General features: G+C 33.3%; 1 protein-coding gene across 1 annotated transcript in view; it reads left to right on the top strand.

Moving 5' to 3' along the window:
* Positions 1–509: 509 nt before the first annotated feature.
* Positions 510–9,981, top strand: part of LOC138698482 (synaptotagmin-like protein 4) — a 43,129-nt gene continuing 33,657 nt past the window's right edge. The window contains exon 1 of the mRNA XM_069824437.1: positions 510–636. The gene's annotated coding sequence lies outside the window, so the exon portion shown is untranslated. The remainder of the gene's footprint in view (positions 637–9,981) is intronic.

The raw sequence follows: 9,981 nt of genomic DNA, 5'->3' as shown, positions 1-9,981 counted from the left end.
GTAGGATTTTTCAACCCTACACATTGTGAAACATAAAGATAATGCAAAATATAAATTATATTAGCTTTATAAGTAAATATGTATTTACATATAAATCCTTTCCCTGGTAATTACTTTATATTTATTTCTAACAAGTGCAGCGGAGCGCACGGGTACAGCTAGTGTGTAAATAAGACAACCGAGGAGATGGATTCCAAGTTTTTGTCTCTGTGGTGCGATTCTCTACTCGTGTATTTATTTGGGGGCCCTCGAATATTGATCAAAGCGTTATCCCATCTCTGGTACATGAAAATCTGCAGCCGCTGTATCTACAATCCGCATCCTCAGTCACTCATTGCGACATTCTGGACCTGCTCAATTCACGCGCCTCTGTCAACCGGAAGTGACTACATTAATCTGGTTTCCGGCACGATTGTTTTGGTGTAACAGAAGTGTTCAGCTGTTTTGCTGCTATGTGGAGTGAGATCTGCCGTGCATCATTGTCGCCCCTCTGTGTGATCGTCTTTTTTTTTCTTTTCCGTGAATCTTGTATTGTGCGTAATACTCAAGGTCACTTGTTGAGTTGATTGAGGACGTCGCTCTCAAAACTGGATCACAGAAGTGTTGGAATCTTGTCTTGATAGAGTTCAAGTGCCGGTAAATCGGTTTTTGTTGTGCTGGTTCTGTAACAGCTGCACGTTTTTCATTTATTTGTGTGTTGCCTTGCAATCTGCAATGGCGACTACATTGTTTATGGAAAAACTCGCGTGGCTAAATATACTCGTACTTTTGTAATGAAATAAGCTAAACACGGTGTTCGAATTAAAGGGGGGAAAGCGGAGAATTTCTCCCTTATGGATTTTTTTTTCCCAAACTTCTGCATTCCCAACCGAGAAAGAAAATGACCCTATCTGAAAATATGGTTTAATTTTATCAGTACCACAACCGCCTAAAAAGTGCTTTTCCTGATATTTCATTTCCAAAAAATTTACTTTTTATTTATTTCCGACGGTCAAAACATTTTATCCCCCCAGAATAAATTTGCTATATTGAGCTTATTCTGAATGTCGTTTGTCAATATCACTTAGATTCCGACGTTCAGAGAAAAAGTTAGCCTTTAATAGAAGAATAGTACATTGCAACAGTTTAGACTGTGTGTTTTTTTTAGAACTGTGCCAGAAATACTATACGTTTGTTATCATAAACATTTGTTGCTATTGTTGTTTTCATAATACGATTTTATAATTGACTTGTGAATTACCTAGTACCGGTACCTATTAAGTCATAAGGTAGGCTACAAAGAGTTATCATGGTACTATAAATTCAAAAAATCCTATCAGTTACCACGATAATTAAAATGGATGTTAACAACATAATACATAACGTTATAACAATACACTTCATAACCGAATATGTTATAGTTGGTTTATAACAACTTAAAAAAAATAATAATAAAAATCATATTAGTATGTCAACGAGAAATTTTCACCCACTATATATTTTCATCAATTTGAACACTGCTAAATAGGTAGTTATAAGCAATTCGTTATTAAGAGAATACAGAAAATAATAAAGAAATAATTGTATAAATGTATTTTGGAACGAACATGATTTCTGGCATCTCGGAAAGACACATGTAGCAGGACCGTACTGAGAGTTTGGCAAACTGAAAGGCAGCTAGGGGTGCAAAACGGCTGGTGTCATTAACATGAAAATTAGTTAGATTCACATTTATGAACGGCTAGTGTCATTAACATGAAAATTAGTTAGATTCACATTTATGAACGGCTAGTGTCATTAACATGAAAATTAGTTAGACTCACATTTATGAACGGCTGGTGTCATTAACATGAAAATTAGTTAGACTCACATTTATGAACGGCTGGTGTCATTAACATGAAAATTAGTTAGATTCACATTTATGAACGGCTGGTGTCATTAACATGAAAATTAGTTAGTCTCACATTTATGAACGGCTAGTGTCATTAACATGAAAATTAGTTAGACTCACATTTATGAACGGCTAGTGTCATTAACATGAAAAATAGTTAGATTCACATTTATGAACGGCTAGTGTCATTAACATGAAAATTAGTTAGTCTCACATTTATGAACGGCTAGTGTCATTAACATGAAAATTAGTTAGACTCACATTTATGAACGTCTGGTGTCATTTACATGAAAATTAGTTAGATTCACATTTATGAACGGCTAGTGTCATTAACATGAAAATTAGTTAGATTCACATTTATGAACGGCTAGTGTCATTAACATGAAAATTAGTTAGACTCACATTTATGAACGGCTGGTGTCATTAACATGAAAATTAGTTAGATTCACATTTATGAACGGCTAGTGTCATTAACATGAAAATTAGTTAGATTCACATTTATGAACGGCTGGTGTCATTAACATGAAAATTAGTTAGACTCACATTTATGAACGGCTAGTGTCATTAACATGAAAATTAGTTAGACTCACATTTATGAACGGCTGGTGTCATTAACATGAAAATTAGTTAGATTCACATTTATGAACGGCTAGTGTCATTAACATGAAAATTAGTTAGATTCACATTTATGAACGGCTGGTGTCATTAACATGAAAATTAGTTAGACTCACATTTATGAACGGCTAGTGTCATTAACATGAAAATTAGTTAGACTCACATTTATGAACGGCTGGTGTCATTAACATGAAAATTAGTTAGATTCACATTTATGAACGGCTAGTGTCATTAACATGAAAATTAGTTAGATTCACATTTATGAACGGCTGGTGTCATTAACATGAAAATTAGTTAGACTGACATTTATGAACGGCTAGTGTCATTAACATGAAAATTAATTAGTCTCACATTTATGAACGGCTGGTGTCATTAACATGGAAATTAGTTAGACTCACATTTATGAACGGCTAGTGTCATTAACATGAAAATTAGTTAGACTCACATTTATGAACGGCTGGTGTCATTAACATGAAAATTAGTTAGACTCACAAATATGAACGGCTGGTGTCATTGACATGAAAATTAGTTAGATTTACATTTATGAACGGCTAGTGTCATTAACATGAAAATTAGTTAGATTCACATTTATGAACGGCTAGTGTCATTAACATGAAAATTGGTTAGATTCACATTTATGAACGGCTAGTGTCATTAACATGAAAATTAGTTTGATTCGCATTTATGAACGGCTAGTGTCATTAACATGAAAATTGGTTAGATTCACATTTATGAACGGCTAGTGTCATTAACATGAAAATTAGTTAGATTCACATTTATGAACGGCTAGTGTCATTAACATGAAAATTGGTTAGATTCACATTTATGAACGGCTAGTGTCATTAACATGAAAATTGGTTAGATTCACATTTATGAACGGCTAGTGTCATTAACATGAAAATTAGTTAGATTCATATTTATGAACGGCTAGTGTCATTAACATGAAAATTAGTTAGATTCACATTTATGAACGGCTAGTGTCATTAACATGAAAATTAGTTAGATTCACATTTATGAACGGCTAGTGTCATTAACATGAAAATTAGTTAGATTCACATTTATGAACGGCTAGTGTCATTAACATGAAAATTAGTTAGATTCACATTTATGAACGGCTAGTGTCATTAACATGAAAATTAGTTAGATTCACATTTATGAACGGCTAGTGTCATTAACATGAAAATTAGTTAGATTCACATTTATGAACGGCTAGTGTCATTAACATGAAAATTAGTTAGATTCACATTTATGAACGGCTAGTGTCATTAACATGAAAATTAGTTAGATTCACATTTATGAACGGCTAGTGTCATTAACATGAAAATTAGTTAGATTCACATTTATGAACGGCTAGTGTCATTAACATGAAAATTAGTTAGATTCACATTTATGAACGGCTAGTGTCATTAACATGAAAATTAGTTAGATTCACATTTATGAACGGCTAGTGTCATTAACATGAAAATTAGTTAGATTCACATTTATGAACGGCTAGTGTCATTAACATGAAAATTAGTTAGATTCACATTTATGAACGGCTAGTGTCATTAACATGAAAATTAGTTAGATTCACATTTATGAACGGCTAGTGTCATTAACATGAAAATTAGTTAGATTCACATTTATGAACGGCTAGTGTCATTAACATGAAAATTAGTTAGATTCACATTTATGAACGGCTAGTGTCATTAACATGAAAATTAGTTAGATTCACATTTATGAACGGCTAGTGTCATTAACATGAAAATTAGTTAGATTCACATTTATGAACGGCTAGTGTCATTAACATGAAAATTAGTTAGATTCACATTTATGAACGGTTAGTGTCATTAACATGAAAATTAGTTAGATTCACATTTATGAACGGCTAGTGTCATTAACATGAAAATTAGTTAGATTCACATTTATGAACGGCTAGTGTCATTAACATGAAAATTAGTTAGATTCACATTTATGAACGGCTAGTGTCATTAACATGAAAATTAGTTAGATTCACATTTATGAAAGGCTAGTGTCATTAACATGAAAATTAGTTAGATTCACATTTATGAACGGCTAGTGTCATTAACATGAAAATTAGTTAGTCTCACATTTATGAACGGCTAGTGTCATTAACATGAAAATTAGTTAGACTCACATTTATGAACGTCTGGTTTCATTTACATGAAAATTAGTTAGATTCACATTTATGAACGGCTAGTGTCATTAACATGAAAATTAGTTAGATTCACATTTATGAACGGCTAGTGTCATTAACATGAAAATTAGTTAGACTCACATTTATGAACGGCTGGTGTCATTAACATGAAAATTAGTTAGATTCACATTTATGAACGGCTAGTGTCATTAACATGAAAATTAGTTAGATTCTCATTTATGAACGGCTGGTGTCATTAACATGAAAATTAGTTAGACTCACATTTATGAACGGCTGGTGTCATTAACATGAAAATTTGTTAGACTCACATTTATGAACGGCTGGTGTCATTAACATGAAAATTAGTTAGATTCACATTTATGAACGGCTAGTGTCATTAACATGAAAATTAGTTAGATTCCCATTTATGAACGGCTGGTGTCATTAACATGAAAATTAGTTAGACTGACATTTATGAACGGCTAGTGTCATTAACATGAAAATTAATTAGTCTCACATTTATGAACGGCTGGTGTCATTAACATGAAAATTAGTTAGACTCACATTTATGAACGGCTAGTGTCATTAACATGAAAATTACTTAGTCTCACATTTATGAACGGCTAGTGTCATTAACATGAAAATTAGTTAGACTCACATTTATGAACGGCTGGTGTCATTAACATGAAAATTAGATAGATTCACATATATGAAAGGCTGGTGTCATTAACATGAGAATTAGTTAGTCTCACATTTATGAACGGCTAGTGTCATTAACATGAAAATTAGTTAGACTCACATTTATGAACGGCTAGTGTCATTAACATGAAAATTAGTTAGATTCACATTTATGAACGGCTAGTGTCATTAACATGAAAATTAGTCTCACATTTATGAACGGCTAGTGTCATTAACATGAAAATTAGTTAGACTCACATTTATGAACGGCTGGTGTCATTAACATGAAAATTAGTTAGATTCACATTTATGAACGGCTAGTGTCATTAACATGAAAATTAGTTAGATTCACATTTATGAACGGCTGGTGTCATTAACATGAAAATTAGTTAGTTTCACATTTATGAACGGCTAGTGTCATTAACAGAGGGCGGATCAGAGTGACCAGGTTCCGTGGCTTCAAGATACCGAGGCAGAGAGCAGAATGTCTCAGTACGTGTTCCCTAGGTACAGGCAGTGGGTAAAGAATTATGCAGTATGTAGTAGGAACATCACGTTCCGCTTCGCGAAACAAGTGGCGTATGCTACTACTAGTGAAAGCAAATGCGAAGTTATTATGTGGGAATACGAGGTATCCGATGAACTACGCATAGTAGTGGACCTACAGTTAAACAGAGCAGTTAGGAACAAGCGTGTGATATTTGTGTTGTTATTTATAAACTGTCAGAATGCCTAAAGAAAAACTTGTACAAAGTGAAAAAAGTGAACGCTTTTACACCAGTTCGGAGGTAATATCTTCAGCAGTGAAGGAGAAATAATTACGTGTAATGTATGTAGTGTCGTTAAAGAGCTACGAAAAAATGGCACTTAGGCATTGCAAGAGCAGACATCACAGGGAATACATACAAGAGAATCCGTCAACATCGGATGAAAATGTAATTGTAGGAACATTTATACCTAACTCTATTGGAAAGAAATATGTACTAACGTGTGAGACGATAGAAAATGTGAACCACACAACAATGGCAACTGTATTTTCTAATGCAATGAGTATTTTATGTCCTGCTGGTATCAGATATAATAATGTACTTCTTTCAGGCACAGATGCTACGCCCTATATGATAAAGGAGCCAAGGACATAAAAATAATATATCCTAAGTTGGTTCACCTTACTTGCTTAGCACATTGACTCCATAGGGTGGCGGAAGTAATCCGCTCTTCTTATAGTGACGTCGATAGCTTTATAGGCAATGTTAAGACAATTTTTCTGAAAGAACCTTCCCGAATACAAAACTTCAAGGAAATCCCTTCCAGGGTTCCCCTTCCACCAAACACCATAATAACATAATGGGGTAGTTAGCTGGAGGCTGCCTTCCATTATGCCACATATTATGTTCAAATTGTGAAAGTGATCCCTAATTTCAGATGATCTTGCGAGCAGTTTAGATTTCATATAGAATAACTTTTATCACTTACCGAAAGCCATAACGTTGTTACAAACATCTGATTTACACCTGCCAAAGGCTATAAACATATAGAAGAAATATCTGTAAAACTTAAGGAAACCGAAGCCGAAAGTTACGAAAAATGTGAACGAAAAACTTCAGAATTTGTTAGCAAAAAATAATGGTTTTTCAATTATGCGTGGCGTGCGAGATACGTTGCTGCAAAAAACAAACAGAGCCCTCGAGATCAAACAGTGAAAGAAATATATCAGATATTGATATTGATATTCCTGATATAGTATATTATTCGTATGCACCTATTACATCTTGCGATGTCGAAAGGAGTTTCTCACGATATAATTTTTGTTTAAGTGAGAGACGCAGAACGTTCACTTTCGACAATCTCCGCATGTGCATTATTGTCCACTGCAATGCACAGACTATGTAGTATTCACTTGCACGTAAATACAAGTAGTGTTTTATAACGGATACAAATTCACAGCTGTCATGCACAGCACAGTGCACGCATTCTTTTCATACAACTGTACGGACATTGCAGGTAAGCGCCCATTGTGTACTTCTGGAGTCACTGTCTCTGCTTCAACATAAACAGATTATAGTAAATGGTTAGTAAACTTGTAAGAATAGTCACCCTGATCCGCCCTTTGGTCATTAACATGAAAATTAGATTCACATTTATGAACGGCAAGTGTCATTAACATGAAAATTAGTTAGACTCACATTTATGAACGGCTGGTGTCATTAACATGAAAATTAGTTAGATTCACATTTATGAACGGCTAATGTCATTAACATGAAAATTAGTTAGACTCACATTTATGAAAGGCTGGTGTCATTAACATGAAAATTAGTTTCACATTAATGAACGGCTGGTGTCATTAACATGAAAATTAGTTAGATTCACATTTATGAACGGCTGGTGTCATTAACATGAAAATTAATTAGTTTCACATATATGAACGACTGGTGCCATTAACATGAAAAAAATTAGTTAGACTCACATTTATGAACGGCTGGTGTCATTAACATGAAAATTAGTTTCACATTTATGAAAGACTGGTGCCATTAACATGAAAAAAATTAGTTTCACATTTATGAACGGCTGGTGTCATTAACATGAAAATTAATTAGATTCACATTTATGAACGACTGGTGGCATTAAAATGAAAATTAATTAGTTTCACATTTATGAACGTCTGGTGTCATTAACATGAAAATTAATTAGATTCACATTTATGAACGACTGGTGTCATTAACATGAAAATTAATTAGTTTCACATTTATGAATGACTGGTGCCATTAACATGAAAAAAAATTAGTTTCACATTTATGAACGGCTGGTGTCATTATCATGAAAATTAATTAGATTCACATTTATGAACGACTGGTGTCATTAACATGAAAATTAATTAGTTTCACATTTATGAACGACTGGTGCCATTAACATGAAAAAAGTTAGTTTCACGTTTATGAACGGCTGGTGTCATTAACATGAAAATTAATTAGATTCACATTTATGAACGACTTGTGTCATTAACATGAAAATTAATTAGTTTCACATTTATGAACGACTGGTGCCATTAACATGAAAAAAATTAGTTTCACATTTATGAACGGCTGGTGTCATTAACATGAAAATTAATTAGATTCACATTTATGAACGACTGGTGTCATTAACATGAAAATTAATTAGTTTCACATTTATGAACGGCTGGTGTCATTAACATGAAAATTAGACTCACATTTATGAACGGTTGGTGTCATTAACATGAAAATTAATTAGTTTCACATTTATGAACGGCTGGTGTCATTAACATGAAAATTAGTTAGACTCACATTTATGAACGGCTGGTGTTATTAACATGAAAATTAATTAGTTTCACATTTATGAACGGCTGGTGTCATTAACATGAAAATTAATTAGTTTCACATTTATGAACGGCTGGTGTCATTAACATGAAAATTAATTAGTCTCACATTTATGAACGGCTGGTGTCATTAACATAAAAATTAATTAGTTTCACATTTATGAACGGCTGGTGTCAGTAACATGAAAATTAATTAGTTTCACATTTATGAAAGCTTGGTGTGAAAATTAATTAGTTTAACATTAAACTTATGAACGGCTGGTGTCATTAACATGGAAATTAATTAGTTTCTCATTTATGAACGGCTGGTGCCATTAACATGAAAATTAATTAGATTCACATTTATGAACGACTGATGCCATTAACACGAAAATTAATTAATTTCACATTTATGAACGGCTGGTGCCATTAACATGAAAATTGATTAGTTTCACATTCATGAACGGCTAATGCAATTAACATGAAAATTAATTAGTTTCACATATGAACGGCTGGTGCCTTAACATGGAAATTAATTAGATTCACATTTATGAACGGCTGGTGCCATTAACATGAAAATTAATTAGTTTCACATTTATGAACGGCTGGTGCCATTAACATGAAAATTAATTAGTTTCACATTTATGAACGGCTGATGCCATTAACATGAAAATTAATTAGTTTCACATTTATGAACGGCTAGTGCCATTAACATGAAAATTAATTAGTTTCACATTTATGAACGGCTGGTGCCATTAACATGAAAATTAATTAGTTTCACATTTATGAACGGCTGGTGCCATTAACATGAAAATTAATTAGTTTCACATTTATGAACGGCTGGTGCCATTAACATGAAAATTAATTAGTTTCACATTTATGAACGGCTGGTGCCATTAACATGAAAATTAATTAGATTCACATTTATGAACGTCTGGTGTCATTAACATGAAAATTAATTATGTACATATATACATATATTAAAAACAGAGCCTTGTAATAATTAAAATTGCAAACACCAATTCGTCTGAACTATAGGCCTATTGTAACTTTTTTTTTTAAATAAATCATTGTTCGCGACCCCGATGTCGATGGCACCAAGTCCTACGTGTGTCACGGGTGAATCTAAGACCATGTACCGTTCCTCGATCGAACTATTATTTGCCGCTAAATTGTGTCCCTTCTTACTTGTGCACCTTTTGCTTTTCTTATTTCGGCAAACAGCAACTGATACTCAGGGAATATTATGTATTCTGCAGCCGCACATCGGTTTCAGCCCTCGTGGAGCAAGTCTCAAAATTCTCTAACTGAAATGTGTCCGGCATGACTCCACCCTCGACTATTTTTTATTAACTCAAAAATTATAAT

The sequence above is a fragment of the Periplaneta americana genome, chromosome 4, assembly GCF_040183065.1.
Source record: "Periplaneta americana isolate PAMFEO1 chromosome 4, P.americana_PAMFEO1_priV1, whole genome shotgun sequence".
NCBI lineage: Eukaryota > Metazoa > Arthropoda > Insecta > Blattodea > Blattidae > Periplaneta > Periplaneta americana.
This window is presented reverse-complemented; position numbering and strand designations above follow the sequence as displayed.